This window comes from Hibiscus syriacus, unplaced genomic scaffold, assembly GCF_006381635.1.
Source record: "Hibiscus syriacus cultivar Baekdansim isolate YM2019G1 unplaced genomic scaffold, ASM638163v2 tig00111989_pilon, whole genome shotgun sequence".
Lineage (NCBI taxonomy): Eukaryota > Viridiplantae > Streptophyta > Magnoliopsida > Malvales > Malvaceae > Hibiscus > Hibiscus syriacus.
Window position 1 is genome coordinate 245,184 of NW_024063230.1, and position 18,697 is coordinate 263,880.

Sequence of the window (18,697 nt, forward strand, 5' to 3'; positions counted from 1 at the left end):
CATGACACTTTTAGTCTGGTTGTCAAGCCGACAACAATACGACTTGTTCTAAGCCTAGCAGTCAGTAGAGGTTGGCAATTGCGACAATTGGATGTTAATAATGCCTTTCTTCAGGGCCATCTTTCCGAAGATGTCTACATGGCCCAGCCTCCAGGATTTGTTGATAAAGACAATCCAACACATGTATGCAAACTAAAGAAGGCAATATGGACTCAAGCAGGCCCCACGGGCTTGGTACCTTGAACTTCACCAATTCTCATTGAGTCTGGGTTCACAAACTCTCAAGCAGACACTTCCCTATTCATTCTTCACTCAGGTGATACTACTATATATCTACTTGTTTATGTGGATGACATTATTATCACATGCACCAACACCAATATTATTCAGCGCTACATTGACCTCATGGCACAAAGATTTTCAATCAAGGATCTTGGCACATTGTCTTATTTTCTCGGCATTGAGGTTCTAACTACTCCATCCGGTCTGCTGCTTACTCAAAGGCGCTACATCACTGATCTTCTTGCCGGACAAAAATGATTGGTGCAAAACCTGTTGCTACACCACTTGTTACAGATGGAAATCTTACACTTCATTCAGGTACAGCTCTAACTGACTGCACAGAAATAGAACAATTGTTGGCAGTCTACAGTATCTTGCCTCACTCGCCCAGACATAGCATATGCTGTCAACAAGCTTTCTCAATTCATGCATCGCCCGACGTCTGAACATTGGAATGCTGCAAAACGACTGCTTCGATATCTATGTGGCACATTAACTCATGGATTATTCCTTCACAAGGCAAATCCACTTTCCCTTCATGCATTCTCAGATGCTGATTGGGCTGGAAACAAAGATGATACCTCAACGAGTGCCTATATTGTCTATCTTGGTCGTCATCCTATTTCTTGGTCATCCAAGAAACAACGTACAGTTGCTCGATCCTCCACGGAGGCTGAGTATCGATCAGTTGCCGCTACTACTTCTGAACTCAATTGGATTTGTTCCCTTCTCACAGAACTTGGCATCACTCTTTCTACACCGCCTGTTATCTACTGCGACAATGTTGGTGCCACCTATCTCTGTTCTAATCCAGTCTTTCATTGCGCATGAAACATGTGGCACTTGACTATCACTTTATTCGGGGTCAAGTTCAATCAGGTGCTCTTCGTGTTACTCATGTTTCCTCAGCAGATCAACTTGCCGACGCTCTTACCAAACCGCTTCCACGAAGCCGATTCCAAGATTTAAGGGTCAAGATTGGTGTCTCCTCCGGAGCTCCATCTTGAGGGGGCATATTAGAGAATTAATTATAATAGATTTTATATATATTTTAAATTATTGTAATCAATTATAATATTCTTGTAATTAGTTGTAATCCCCTAACTCTAGGCTAGTCTCCTATTTCTATGCCTTGTAATTAGTTGTAATCCCCTAACTCTAGGCTAGTTTCCTATTTCTATGTGTCCAATTTTGTGTATATATATTCACTCTTAATCAATGGAAAACTCAAGCCATTGTTTCTCATTACTCTTCTCTCTATTTCAGCATCCATGAATGGCATAATCCTTTTCTTGATACCGGATTGAAATTTCGACTCTTCACCACCACATAACAGCTGTGCAATGGAGGAGGATGAGAAGATGAAGAAGTAACAAAAGATCCTGAATATTGATTTTCTTTTTGTACTCTTTTTCAACATAGTGAATTTTCTTTCTTCCCTTGGTTATTTTCGAAAATGTTTTTCTAGTTAAATCTTGATGTTTTTTATTTTAGGATTGTTTTACATTCATTATTATCATTCTTACATCATCACAGTATGTTTTAATTTCTAGTTCTTCTACATTTTGATCTGTTATGGATCATTGAACCAGTTTATCAGAAGGCAAAACAATTGAACAACAAAAATATAACATTTCTCAACTCCAAATATCGTAAATGAAACTTTTGATAAATGGTTTAACTTAAAGACCTCAACATTTGGGCCGCATAATGCTTAATAACAAGCCAAGAACATCATGTCTTAATCAAAACAAATAAACATAAACCACAATGAATCACTTGGATTCTTAATTGGCTCATCTCTCACTCAATATCTTCACACCCATGTACCTGCATCACATGAGACAGAAAACGTCAATTAAAAACCAACATAATCCTACATAACTGATCCTTTTTGTGCCAAGTAATAATACCTTCCAAGCATCATGACAGTGGCTTGAGGATTAGTCGCAGGCGAGTAGTTGAAGGTCCCATCGATACCCCTTAGAGCATTGACACCGAGAACCCTGTAATCAAGATCAACAACCCTACCAACTTGGCAGCCTCCATGATAGTGCCATATAGTCATCACTGTGTCTCTGCAAAACACGTCCAGTGGCATTGAGGGGTTGTAATGTTTAGGCAACAAATTTATGGGGGGAAATTCGGTCATATTGAGAAGTTCTTGCCAAGACGCAGAATCCTGTCTGAATCTAGAGAAATACTCTGATTCAATGATTTTCCCTATGTGTTGACGAAAACGGGTAAAGAAAACGAAAGAACACGAGAATTTTACGAGGTTCGGCAATGTGCTTACGTCCTCGGTGCCTAGGCGACGCTAGAAGTTTTATTCAATGATCATTTTTAGGTCTAGGTTACATCTCTATTTATAATAGAAAACCCTGGTACATAATTACAAAATCAACCCTGTACCGTACCGCGGGGGCTGCGCCCCCACACCCCCAACCCACATAATTTGTAACCCCACAATGAGACTTTCTTTGTAAGGACAGTTGATGTTCGCTGCGTTCGCTCACTCCGCTCCATCTCCTGTCCTCTTTACTGGTATATTTATGAGCCATACCTAACAAATCTCCACCTTGGCGAATATCCTGCCCCTTGGAAACTTCAATGTGGGTTGGGTTACCTTGCTTCTTTAACAACTCGAAACATTCAACAAGTCCAAGCAATGCTTGAACTTGTCTGTCGTAACTGGCTTGGTGAACATATCAGCGGCATTCATCAGTATGTACCTTCTGAAACAAAACCTCTCCAGATGCAACCAACTCTCTGATCTTGTGGAACCTTACATCAATATGTTTAGTTCTAGCACGATACACCTGATTCTTAGCCAAGTGAATAGCACTTTGATTATCACAAAGTAACTGAACTCCACCTTGTTGAACACCCTCCTTCACTAAACCAGTAAGCCATAAAGCTTCTTTTGCAGCTTCAGCCGCTGCCATGTATTCAGCTTCAGTTGTAGATAGTGCCACGACAGATTGAACAGTAGACTTCCAGCAAATAGGCCCTCCACCAAGAGTAAACACATACCCTGTCGTAGATCTTCTATTATCCAAGTCACCTGCATAATCTGAATCCACATATCCTACAACCAAAGGATTATCCCGCTGACTCCCAAAAACAATTCCATGTCCCACAGTACCCTTTAAGTACCGAAAGATCCACTTGACTGCATCCCAATGTTGCTTACCAGGTTTAGACATGTACTTGACTAACAAAACTGAGAATCAAGCAGCCCAAAAGCATTAGAATACGGAACTTTGCCATATTTTCAGCTTCCTTATCTGTCTTAGGCTGTTCTGATGAGAGCTTAAAGTGATTCGCCAATGGAGTGCTAACTGGTTTCGCGCTGCTCATCGCAAACCTTTCTAGCATTTTCTCAACATAACCCCGTTGAGATAGCCGCAGTTTCCTTGAGTCTCTGTCCCTGCAAATTTCCATTCCAAGAATTTTCTTTGCAGCACCTAAATCTTTCATATCAAATTCCTGACTCAATAAAGTTTTCAAACCGATAACATCATCCATGTTCTTCGCAGCAATCAACATATCATCAACATATAGTAATAGAAAAATAAAAGAACCATCATCAAGGCTCTTAACATAGACACAACAATCATACTCACATCGGTTGTAGCCAATCTTGATCATATAGGAGTCAAACCGTTTATACCACGTCTCGGAGACTGTTTTAACCCGTACAAAGATTTCTTCAATCTGCAAACTAAATGTTCGTTTCCAGGTTGAGTGAAACCTTCAGGTTGCCGCATGTAGATCTGCTCCTCTAAATCACCATGCAAAAAAGCAGTTTTAACATCCAACTGCTCTAAATGCAAATCCCAACTAGCCACCAATGCAAGTACTGCTCGGATTGAAGTGTGCCTGACCACAGGAGAAAAAGATTTCATCATAATCAACTCCTTTCTGCTGTGAAAAACCCTTCGCTACCAAACGAGCCTTGAACTTCTCCCCTCTTTTTCTGTTACTGCTGGTTTCTTATACACCCATTTGCAACCAATCGGCTTCTTACCCTCAGGAAGGGGGAAACTCCATGTGCGATTGTGATTCAAAGACTCCATCTCCTCAACCATGGCTGCCATCCACTTGTCTTTTCCTGACTAGTAACGGCATCATAAAAGTAACTGGATCATCACTGCTAACATAAGTGCAAAAGATACCAAGTCTTCAAAACCCAATCTGTCGGGAGGCTTTATATTCGTCTCACCCTGTCTCTGGCGAGACTATAATCCTGCAAATCATCCGTAGTGGAACCACCAGAAGTCGGTTGAGAAGTTCTGGTTTCTCAACTGGAACCTGCTCGAAATCTACCACTGTCGTGTCTTGCTTCTGCTGCAACTAGACTGTTCATCAAAAACGACATCTACTAATCACAACTTTCTTCGCAACTGGATCCCAGAACTTGAATCCTTTGACAACTTTTTGTAACCCAAAATGCACTCCTTCGATTTTGCATCAAGTTTGGATCTCTCATCAGCAGGTACATGCATAAGCAGGACAACCAAAAATCGTAAGTTATCAAAACTAACATCATGACAGTCCATACCTCTTCTGCAACTTCCCACCAGCGATGCCCTTGGCGATCTGTTGATAAGGTAACACGCCATGTTAACAGCTTCAGCCCAGAAGTGTTTGGGAGCCCCGCATTCAACCGCAAACATCTGGCTCTTTCATTCAACGACCTGTTCATTCGTTCCGCAACACCATTCTGTTGTGGTGTCTTGCGCACTGTAAAATGCCTCTGAATCCCATGCTCCTTACAGAATTGTAGGAACTGTGAATCTGTGTACTCCGTACCATTGTCCAGACCGTAAACACTTGATTTTTGTCCTGTTGGTTTTCTACCTCAGCTTTCCACAGCTTTCAAACTTCAAAAAATCAGATTTGTTCAAAAAATGACATCCACCCACAAGAATGAACATAATCAAGAAATCCCTTGAGTTGTGTGCTTGCAGTCTTGAAACGGACTTTAGTCTGTTTACCAGAACACAATACTTGTAAAAGTCGAGCTTACAGCTTTTGACACCATGCACAAGTTTCTCTTGTGTAATTCTGCCATACACGTTCACTAAGATGAGCAAGGCGCAATATGCCACAATTTTGCGTATCATCACAGGACTCAACAGAGTGAACTCCACTGCAACGGTACTCCCTAACAATCTGTAGATTCCTGCAGCCATCTTGCCTTTCATCACAGTCAATGCTCCTTTAACAATCCGAATGGTTTCCCTATCCTCGTCAGCCTTAGGGATAAAACCATTCTTGTGCAAAGTGCCCAAGGAAATCAAATTCTTCTTCAAGTCTGGGATATTTCGAACACCACTCAACGTCCGAACGGAGCCATCGTGCATCTTAATTCTGACATCACCAATACCAACAATATTGCAACATCGATCATCACCCATAAAACCGAACAGAATAACCGGCCTGTATGTCGAAAAATTCCCTACGGCCTGTATGTCGAAAACCATTCCCTATTTGGCGTGATGTGATAAGAACTCCAGAATCAAGAATCCAAGCATCCGTCAATTGTGTCGTTGAAATAGAAAGCATATCACCCTCAATGCAATCAGAAGTATCATCCTCGACCACGTTCACAGACTTGGATGAGCCATCACGCTTCTCATCGGTCTGCTTTTTCAACTTCGGACAGTCTCGCTTCATATGTCCCACCTCCTTGCACTTGTAACAGTGAATCGTCTTCTATCCCTGGATTTGGATCTGGAATTCCGCTTCCCGGACCCTGCCTTCTCTGGCTTCCGTCCACAATCTCGATTACCCTTGACATATAAGCTATCGGCTTGAGAGCTTTCCCCTGCTCTGCTTCGCTGGTTGTGAGCCAAAGGCTGCAGTAATCTCCTCAACATTGATAGTCTCTTTCCCATATGTAAGAGTAGTCACATGTGTTCGTAAGAGGAAGGCAACGAACACAAAAAAATCATCGCTCTGTCTTCATCCTCAATTTTCACATCAAGCCGAGCCAGATCAGAAACGATTTGATTGAAGACATTCACGTGTTGCGCCAAATCGTGATCGTCCTGCATCTTCAGCCCATACAACCGGCTTCAGATACAGTTTTGTCGTTAAGGATTTGGACATAAACTGACTTTCCAACTTCCTCCAAATTTCGTCTGGAGATGATAGATGCATGACGTGATACATGACCTCGTCCGCCAAGCATAATCGTATGGTTCTGTCGCTCGCTGCGGCAATTCTTCCCAATCTTCCTCATCCATCGACGCCAGCTTTGTTAGGTCGCAAAGCCTTCAAGATCCCTTGCTGCGCCAATAGATCCTTCACCCTCGTTTGCCATAATCCGAAGTTACCCTGACCATCGAATTTCGCGACTTCGAATTTGCTCCTGACATCTGATACCAATTGTTGACGAAAACGGGTAAAGAAAACGAAAGAACACGAGAATTTACGAGGTTCGGCAATGTGCTTATGTCCTCGGTGCCTAGGCGGCGCTAGAAGTTTATTCAATGATCATTTTAGGTCTAGGTACATCTCTATATAATAGAAAACCTGTACCGTACCGCGGGGGCTGCGCCCCCACACCCCCAACCCACATAATTTGTAACCCCACAATGAGACTTTCTTTGTAAGGACAGTTGATGTTCGCTGCGTTCGCTCACTCCGCTCCATCTCCTGTCCTCTTTACTGGTATATTTATGAGCCATACCTAACACTATGGTTTCAATCCCTTGAACACATCTTTGCAGGTCTAGAGGATCCTTGAAATAATTGAAGGTGACAGATGGGTTGTCCACCTTGTAAAGCTATTTGGTCAAGACTATTCATGTATTCAATAGCTTGGCAATAGCTTCTGGGGTCCTTGTTTAGGTGGCACCGTAGATAACTGGCCAATCTGCATAGCAAATTGAGGACAAAGTACTAAAGTTTGATATTCTAATTTTGAGGGTTTCAAAAAATGCTTTAAAGAGTGGCACACAAACTTATTATACCTTAGGTGAGAACATGCCATAAAATCTTGAAGAGGAAGCAAGGTTAGAAGTAGTAAAGCTTTCACCACTAGCAGCTTCAATGTAGCTTCCAAAATTTGTAATCCCAACTACTTGGATGAGTGAAACCTCAACCGGGAGAGGGGACGGGACAAAGACGGCGTTCATGGGGTTATCGGACATGCCTTGGCCGACCAAGGGTTGGTCTAACACCACCCTGATATTGTGCGACTGAAGATGAGCTTCCGGTCCGACCCCACTCAGCATTAACAACTGCGGGCTTCCCAGTGCTCCGGCAGATACAATGATTTCATTTTTAGATCCACGTTTAAGATAAGCTTTATGTTGAGGCCCTGTTTCGTCTCTGAAAATCACTCCATGAGCCGTTGGCCTGCTTTTACCTGTTCTTTGAAACCAAACTCAAGTTACATATCAGATGATGGAGAGAATTCGTTGTGGTGGCTATGAGATAATGTTTACCTTTGCTTGTGAACAAGATTCTGTGCACAGTTGCATGCAAGAGGACAGTAAGAGCCCCAGGGTTAGCATACATCAATAAATCAGCTGCCGTGTGCCGGTTCCCTTGTTGATCAAATATTGTTCCACCAACTTTGGCCCCATTAATATGGTCAAAGGTGAAGCCATTGAATGGCATCACCCCAACCTCTATCAGACCATCTCTCACAGCTGACTGCCATTCCCCCATCGATGGCTCAAACGCCACTAAGTTTTCAACCCATTGGTATGACTCATTCACTAGTCGTCCATTCCACCCTACTTGCCTACAAATAACAACACAACACATATGCATACGCTGCAAAAACAATGGTAAATAATGTTAATCGGTGCAAATCGGTACCTGACATATTCAGGGGCGGCGCGCGTGTAAAACCCTGTATTCAGACAACTTCCGCCGCCCAATACGCGCGCTCGTGCATTAATGACGCCATCCGTGGAGATAAACCGCTGCGATGGGGCCTTATAAATCCGATGATAACAAAATAGGTTAATTACTTAATTTGTTATCAATATTAACGCCTAAAATGTTAACAAAGTTTAAGCTGATGTAGCCTTAGGAATCTGACAATAATATAACCGGTTAATTACTTGATTTGTTATCAAGCTTTATCAACATATTATCATGTACATTGTTTACGCATATTATCATGATACTGATTGACTTTAACCGTTTTCATTGGAAATTAATTTATTACTTTAGAGTAATAAATTTCAAAATTATAAGTATATATATATATATGGTGTGTGTGCACGCGCCGATACATTTTACGTGCAGATTGTTTGAGCCTTTAAGTGGAATTAACCAAAGTTAAAGCTAATAGAGCCTTAGAACCGACGATAACATAACCGGTTAATTACTTGATTTGTTATTAAGCTTTATCAACATATTACTGTGTACATTGTTTACTCATATTATCATGATACCGATTGACTTTAACTGTTTTCATTATCTATTAACCTATTAATTAAAAGTAATAGGTTTTAAAATTATAAGTATGATATATATATATATATATATATATCGATACATTTTGCGTGCAGATTGTTTGAGCCTTTATGTGGAATTAAATAATAATTATCAAGATCGATATAACAAAGTATTGATACATATATAAAAGTTTACGCTATTATCATTATACCGGTATAATTTTACCGTGTACCTTGTAAATTTAACTATTACTTCTACAAAGATTACTTTGATATATGGGTTATCATAATGTAGGATTTGCACATAAAGACATCTATAATGCACTTGAAAGAGGTAAAACAAAGCAAATCATCGATGGGGTGTCAATGCACTAATTGCTTATTTTTACCTGGTACTTGGAGTATTGATACTTTGACCTTTCCATATGTTCCCTTGTATCGTGTACTTGAACCTTGCCAAACAGTATGTAGAATAGAGTCCCGTAAGTCATAGCCGAAATTAGTTCTATAGTTGAGATTATCCAAGTTAATCATGTTGAGTGCATAGCCAATAAAACCCCCTTGCAAGGTCCAAATGGTAAGCTAAGAATTGGTAAGACAAGCTTTCTTTGAGGCTTTAAGGACTGAACCCCTCCCACGTAAGGAGTGCATGAATGAACATTACATACAATAGTTGTATTAAGTTCATGAAGAATTGTTCTTCATTTTATATAAGGATAGTTGTAATGATATTCGTTCACGTTTCGAAACCAATAAGTATCATGCATGCAGAACCCTATATCCTGGAGGCAGAGGATAAGAAATCTGACACTTATAGATTTACCAAGAGCGGTAGCTTCTGCTCTGCATGAAGACCGAACCTAGAATCAATTTCACCATTATGTTTATACTAGTAAAGAGAACCTACTGAATGAAGGGATTAGCACACAACCATGAGTATTTTATGGGAAACCCCAAGTATGGGTTACCCCAGACATCTCTATTGTAGGATTTAGCGAAGTACTTAGGGTTTCCAATCAAATACTTGTAGTTGTGTGCAAATCATATCATTCAACTGGTTCTCTTGAGTAGTATAGGCATAATGGCAAAGTTAATTCTAAGTTTGGTCTTCATGCAGAGCAGAAGCTACCGCTCTTGGTAAATCTTTAAGTGCCAGATTCCTTATCCTCTGCCTCGAGGATATAGAGTACTGCATGCATCTAACTTATTGGTTTCAAAACATGAACGAATATCATTTGAGATATCCTTATATAGAATGAAGAACAATTAAAGAACTGAATACGACTATTGTATGTAATGTTCAATCATGCAGTCCTTCCTTGGGAGGGGTTGAGTCCCTAAACCCTCAAAAGAAGCTTGTCTTACCAATTCATGGCTTACCATTTGGACCTTGCCCTTCGGGTTTTATTGGCTATACAGTCAATATGATTATCAACTTCCTGCATCCTTTGGCATTTAGTCATACAGTCAAGATTTGAAATTTGTAATCAATTAAAATTTCTTAAATACTTTAATCCAATTACGATTTCAAGAACAATTACAAAAATACATTGATACTTACTAGAAGTACATATATCCACCCAGTGGTTTCTTTCGATTTTCTTCAATGTTGATCCTCTCGGGCTCCATTTCAAGGTAATCATATTCGCGAACAAAGATTGAACTTGAATGTACCTATAATAGGTCCCAAATGCTTCTTTACTTCAAAAACCCCAAACTCAAAAACCTAACCCCTATTTTGAAATACTAAAATACTAAAAAAGTAGGGTTTCGACAACATACCTTTCAATTCGATTGCAGCAACAAACAAATAAGAACACTTCCAAAAATGCGCTATTATTATTTCACAACAATTAACTTTCGTTGATCTCTAAAGCTACTATCATCTTCTATCTATTTTTTTGGTATAAGGTTTTCTTTGTAACCGGTTAAGTTATTTATATTGAATACTCTTACTGAAGTATCAATACTTTTTTGTATGGTATCGATAGTTTCGAGTCGTTTCATTTTTGTGTAAAATGGTATCTTTTTACCTGTTTTGTCATATTGAAACAGGTTTTATCAATTTTCAACATATTATATTGTCATGTATCGATACATGTGTATTATGTATCGATACTTTCTACGTGCATATAGTTTGGGAAGTATACTGGACAAAAAGTATCGATACTTTATGTTAACATATTTTGTCATTAAATTGGTATATTTTTACCGCTTACGTTGTAAATTTACATATTACTTTAAAGTAATCCATTTCAAAGTTTTAAGAATTGATACTTTTCGTACGTGTATTGATACTTTATAGGTGCAATTATGAAAATCAGTTTTGTTAATTTTGAACGTGTTAAGTTATTTATATTTAATCGATAGCATTACCTTTACTTAAGTATCAATACTTTTTTTGTATGGTATTGATACTTTCGAGACGTTTTATTTTTTTGTAAACCAGTATCTTTTTACATGTTTTGCATATTGAAACCGGTTTTATCAATTTCAACCTGTTATATTGTCATGTATCGATACATGTGTATTTAGTATCGATACTTTCTGCGTGCATCTAGTTTGGGAAGCATACTGGACAAAAAGTATCGATACATATACAAAAAGTATCGATACTTTATGTTAACATATTTTGTCATTAAACTGGTATATTTTTACCGCTTACATTGTAAATTTACCTATTACTTTAAAGTAATCCGTTTTGAAGTTTTAAGAATTGATATTTCTCGTACGTGTATTGATACTTTATAGGTGCAATTATGGAAACCGATTTTGTCATTTTGAACCTGTTAAGTTATTTATATTTAATCGATACCATTACCCTTACCTAAGTATCGATACTTTTTTATAAGGTATCAATATTTTCGAGACATTTCGTTTTTTTGTAAACCGGTATCTCTTTACTGGTATTGGCATATTGAAACCAATTTTCTAAATTTTCAACATGTTATATTGTCATGTATCGATACATGTTTCTTAGGTACCGATACTTTGTAGGAGCAATTATTGAAACCGGTTTTGTCAATTTTCAATCTGTTATATTCAATCAATTTTGTCAAATTTTAATCGTTTGTCAAATTTTAATCGGTTTAGAATTTCTAAGTTTCGAAACCTTGTTGTCGAGATTAGAAAAAATGATACTTTAATAATGTGTATTGATATATTTTCAAGCAGATTGTTGTACAAACATACTGAAATATGGAGTGGGTGTACAATACTTTAATAACTAGTATTGATATTTCAACAATCCTCAAATATAAAATATAGATACATATAGTATGTGTATCGATACAAAAATGTAAGTATGGATATAAAATCCCGACCAATCAAACCAACAAAGCTTCAGAAATCAAATGTCGTGATATGTTCGGAGCAATCAACTAACATGAAATGACAGGGAAATCCCGACCATCAAAATTTTGAGTAACAAGCTGGAAGACTAGAGATGTGAAGAATGTCTTCCGGATAATATCCATTTCATCCAGCTCATGAAGATATGATAGTCGTAAACCGAAACCGTCTAAGAGAAACATAGCTGATGTAGAAGCAACTGCATATTTAAAATCTGGAAGGCGATGCATTTGTTTCTCAAACATTTAAAGCATCAGAAGCACATCTGACTTATGATTTGGGTGCTATATAGGAAATGCAACAAAAAAATCTCGAGAATTAAATGGTACGTCTTTTTAATAATAATAATGTTAAATAATGGAAGATACACACGTAAATCAGAAGTACCAGTACTTGGAATTCGAAACCTATTACTTTAAAGTAATAGGTAAATTAACAATGTAAATGGATAAAAGTGTTCCGGTATAATGAAAATAGTCGTAAATGACAAGTTACGACACTTGTCATCTACGCCTACTATCATTACATCGGAAAACTTTTACCGTTTACATTTTAACTAAGTATCGAACTTTATACATGTGTATCCTTCAATTCCTTTTATTATTATTACAAGTTGTAGCCCTCAATTTTCGATATTTTTAGTTGCCCTTTTTTGCATTTCCCGTATACCACCCAGATCATAAGACCGAAACATTTCTAACGCTTTAATTGTTTGAGAACCAAATGCATCACCGTTGAGATTTTAAATATGCATCTGCTTCTACATCAGGTATGTTTTGCTTCGACGATTTTGATTTAGGGTTATCTAATCTTAATGAGCTGGATGAAATGGATAACATCCAAAATATATTCTTCACATATTCAATCTCCCAGTTTGTTCCTCAAAATTATGATGGTCGGGATTTCCCTTGCGTTTCATGTTGGGAAAAATAATGGAAATTATGATTAATCAATGATAACATGAAAATTGTCTAAGTTAATAAGTATTGATAAAGGTTGTTGTTACCTTACAAATGGCATTTGATGTTACCTCCCAATGCAATGAGCATGTTGTTGTTTGAAGGGAACAAAGGATCCAACTCATATTTATAATGGAGCCGAAATTGAAATTGAAATTCAAACTCAAATTAAAATTGATATTGAAATTGAAACTCAAATTAAAATTGAAATTGAAAATGAAATTCAGTCTGAAATTGAAATTGAAATTGAAATTGAAAATTGAATAAATGATTCCTATTGTTCAAGTAACATGCATTATATGCCAAAAAGTCGGGAAAGACAATACTGATTCAGTTCAAAGCTGAGTTGATGGGGTTGTCACATAGAAATAAAGCAGTCACATGGAAGACAATAGGAGATAATTAGATTATTTTCTTGACACTACCCCATCCGAATTGAATAGTTATTGTGTAAGTCACATGTTCTACTGTGGAATATTAAAATACACAATATAAGTAAACCAAACATACATACAAAACAATGTTATACATAACAATGTTTTCTTCTTTTATATGTTTGAATACATTTAAATTGAAAATAGTGCATTTTATGTATCGAATGAAAAATACACTCAAAATAGTAAACCAAACATACATACAAACAATGATATATTAATAGCTACCCACAACGAAATTAATCCAAAGAAAAAGGGTTATTTCTGACAAAGTTCGGAACATTAGGCGTCTTCTATAAATTTTACAAATACTCGCGTATATTTCCGCCTTTTGCTGAAGACATATATAAATAATTGCAATTATCAAACTAATCAGGTGTAATTTTACTAACAAGAAACCAATTTCGTATAATCAAGCATAAATTTGTGTCATACCTAAAGCATTGACCTCCGAATATAAAGCGTCAAAGGGATGTGGACATATGTAAATGTATTGCTTTATAAATACATAAATTGTTAATCAACCAATGTATAAACACCTGTTTAATAGAAAAAAACATATGGAAAACATGTAACTTACCAAATTATAAATCATTTTTCTCGCTGAATCATCGACCAATAGCGTATTTAGGGCGTTAAATTAAGGAAACACATTCCAAACATCATGGAGATCTTTAGAGTAGGTAACACTATTTTTTTTTGCACTTTCCTTGATCTTGTTTATACAGACAGTCGAACATAAATATCTAGAAATCATAAACAAACAAAAGTAAGCAAAATTTAATGACATTCATCTTACTCAAATGAATATAAACTGGTCACATAATAAAGGTAGTTTCTGAAGTACACGATCAATGTTATGCCTGAGATTGTTAACAATTTCGAAGATTAACATCTAATTATAGATGATCCATTTTTCTATAATAATTCAATTGCTTAACAGGGCTTACCTCATCTTGGAAGACCAAACGACAATAACAAAATTATCTAAACAAAAATACAGAAATTTATATACTCCTAGTCTTAGTATAACATCTACAACATAAACAAAATGACATTAAAGTAGTGCACTTATAGGTTAAAATAATATATACAAATGAACAAAATTAAAACCTTTTGAATTTCTTGAGAAGTAGGCAAGGACTCCATTGAAATAAAAAAATGACAAGTTTTCTTGTCGGTTCTGTTGCAGACATGATATACTTGTTTGGATCTTCATCATCATCTGTAATGTTGTCATCTTCATTCAACACTTGGTTGTCCTTCGCTGTTATAAGAAGAACAAATACATTTTACAACATGTAAATGTTTAGAACATAAATAATGAATTACCTAACTCGTTTGATGTTGTTGACGAAATTCGTAACACAAACTGGGGACTTCATTGCGCAATGATGAAATGTCGGCTCATATTTCCCCTAGTTGGTCATTGATGTGGCCTACACGATAATCAAAATGCTCCCGGAAGTTCACCATGTATTTCATCATTATCTTAATTGTAATATCCTCTCCAACTGTAGCATTTTCCACCGTTGTGTCTTCCAACGGTTGGTGGTCTTCATGGCCAATGGGGTCCAATTGCTCCTTATCTTGTTCTACTCCAATGCCATCTTTTTTACTCCAACCAACATTTTCAAAAAATTCGTATCCCGCTCTAGTCATGGATAACATGTCAATCTTACGGGTTAATTGAACAGGGGAGTCAAGAGAAAAATCAAATTCATGCTTCTTCAAAAGATGGGTGATGACACATCCATATGATAGTGAATTTGTGATAAATGCTCCATTTCTGACTATATTAACAATTATCTGAAATATCAATTGAGCAATGTTTGGAGCGGTTTTGGAGTTATAATTCGCTAACCACCAATAATCATAATTTCAAAGTACGAAAACATTTTTCCCAGAAGGTCGAATAAACCAAGTGAGCATTTTGTGAAATAATCTGGCCTCCACATCTAGGTGAATGGGGTTATTTCTGTCAACACATTTTATTGTAGGATCTATATTAGTTTCATCCAAATCCCCTTTATTCTCGACACCTATACCCACAGCAATAGAATCCGGAGATATATATATATATATATATATATATCCTTCCCCATGACATGCATATAAATTTCGATGATGTTATTCCTATTAGGCTCACGGTCAAATGAAGCATTATTTTAGAATACTCTAACTAGGTTTGGGAAATAGGTTCTACACCAAGAAATTCAAGCTAACCCCAAGATGTAAATATCGATTTAAAACTAAAATTATATTTTTCATCGAACATGAAATCCATGTCAATAACACGTTTGGGATGAATCTTCCTTATTTTGAAACACCGATGCCATTTTTCTTTCTCCTCGTTGGTTCTAAAGTTGTTTGTATCAAATGACCTGATTTGCTCATAATCCCTTACGTGAGAAGAAGAGTTTGGTTGAGATAAAGGTTTTGGTTGAGAAGACTCACGCCTCTAACGTTTTGGGGCCATTTTTAGGTGTGGATATTGTTACATAGAGCACAAGCACATTAACAAAAAAAGAGTAAAATCCCTAAATCAATCAAACCCTAATTTATGGAAAAATATCAATAAATTTACCTACAAACTTTATAGTAATAGTTGCAAGGGAGAATTTTGGAAGATTGAATGGTGCAATATTTCTAAACGATGGTATTCGTCGGAGTGGAAGAGTTCTCATTTGCCTTTTGGGTTTAGGGTTTTTGATTTAGAGGAGAGGATATTTTTTTCTTTTAAATAATGAAGACAAAAAAGGCATGGTCGGTTTTGTTTATAGGTTAATAGTAATGAAACCGGTTCAAAAATGTTAACTTCACTAGTTAATATCCTAATATCGGTAATTGTGTTGAAAGTATCAATGCTTTCATACTGGATAAAAAGTATTGATACACATACAAAAAGTATCGATACTTTGTGTTTACTTATTTTGTCATTTAACTGGTATATTTTAACAACTTACATTGTAAATTTATCTATTACTTTATACTAATCGGTTTTGAAGTTTTAAGAATCTTCTCGTACGTGTATCGATACTTTATGTGTGCATCTAGTTTGGAAAGCTTACTGGACAAAAAGTATCGATACATATACAAAAAGTATCGATACTTTATGTTTACATATATTGTCACTAAACCAGTATATTTTTACCGCTTTCATTGTAAATTTACCTATTACTTTATACTAATTGGTTTCAAAGTTTCAAGAATCGATACATCTCGTACATGTATCGATATTTTCTGTGTGCGTCTAGTTTGGAAAGCATATTGGACAAAAAGTATCGATACAAATATAAAAAGTATCGATACTTTATATTTACGTATTTTGTCATTAAATCGGTATATTTTTACCTCTAACCTTGTAAATTTACCTATTACCTTAAATTAATCGGTTTCGAAGTTTTAAGAATCGATACTTTACATAAGTGTATCGATACGTTATGCGTGCATCTCGTTTGCGATGCATACTGGACAAAAAGTATCGGTACACATACAAAAAGTATCAATACTTTATGTTTACATATCTTGTCATTAAACCAGTATATTGTTACCGCTAACATTGTAAATTTACCTATTACTTTATACTAATCGGTTTCGAAGTTTTAAGAATCGATACTTTTAATTCGTGTATCGATACTTTCTGTGTGCATCTAGTTTGGAAAGCATACTGGACAATTAGTAACGATACAAATACGAAAAGTATCGATACTTTGTGTTTACATATTTTATCATTAAACCAATATATTTTTATCGCTTACATTGTAAATTTACCTATTACTTTATACTAATCAGTTTCACAGTTTTAAGAATCGATACTTCTCATACGTTTATCGATACTTTCTGCGTGGATCTAGTTTGGAAAGCATACTTGACAATTAGTATCGATACAAATACAAAAAGTATCGATACTTTGTGTTTACGTATTTTTTCATTAAACTGGTATATTTTTACCTCTAACCTAGTAAATTTACCTATTACCTTAAATTAATCGGTTTTGAAGTTTTAAGAATCGATACTTTATGCGTGCATCCCGTTTGGGATACATACTGGAAAAAAGTATCGATACATATACAAAGAGTAGCGATACTTTATGTTTACGTATATTGTCATTAAATCAATATATTTTTACCGCTAACATTGTAAATTTACCTATTACCTTTAAATAATTGGTTTTAAAGTTTTAAGAATCAATACTTTTCATACTTGTATCGATACTTGTTTTTTACTTACTTAAGTTTGGGATGCATACTGTAAAGAAGTATAGATGCACATATAAAAAGTATTGATACTTTATGTTAACGTGTTTTATCATAAACTGGTATCTTTTTACCTCTAACATTGTAAAATTACATATTACTTTAAGTTAATCGGTTTCAAATTTTTAAGAATCGATTCTTTTCATATCTGTATCGATACTTTCTTTTTACTTCCAATTTGGGAAGCATACTGGACAAAAAGGATTAAAACTTTATGTTTACACATTTTGTCATTAAACGTGTATATTTTTACCTCTTACATTGTCAATTTACCTATTACTTTAAAATAATAAATGTTTAATTTGGTATTTATTAATTGTACATACCTAAATATGTCCTAAGAAATTAATGTTTTACCCACCCTTCAACTACCACATCCTAATATAATTGAAAGGACATCTAAATCATGTTGTTTTATGAACCTCTACTTACTTATATCTCCATCAACTCCTGTTGGGACCGGTAAACTTTCCGAAACACAAGCAAATTTTTGTCGTTCTTTTAAACCATTAGTTATAAGATCATATTGTATCAGACAACATTAAGCCAACTGAGGAATACCATGAAGTACTTATTGTTAATGAATTTGAAAGATTGGTTGATCAGCTATTCTCTTCACGAGAGAAAGCTTGGGACTTTTACAAGGAATTCACACGGAAACTTGGTTTTAGTGCATATCGGGGAACAACACGCCTTGATAGGGAAGGGAATGTGAAGACACAAGAATTTTGTTGTTCAAGAGAAGGGTTTAGAGTATCCAAAGTCAATATTATTGATCGTCAAGTGCTTATACGTCAGTCACAAGAATCGGATGCAAGGCTAAAGTCATCATTACAGTAACAAATACAAACGATCAGTGGGTTCTAAATAAGTATTCTCAGCAACATAATCATGCATTGTGCACACCTGCTATAACACCATGTACGCATTCAAGCAAAGCTATGAGTAAGGCTGATGTGGATGAGGCAACAACAATGAAAGACGTT

General features: G+C 36.2%; 1 pseudogene; it reads right to left on the bottom strand.

Moving 5' to 3' along the window:
• Positions 1 to 1,894: 1,894 nt before the first annotated feature.
• Positions 1,895 to 15,114, bottom strand: LOC120173842 (annotated as a pseudogene).
• Positions 15,115 to 18,697: the final 3,583 nt, after the last annotated feature.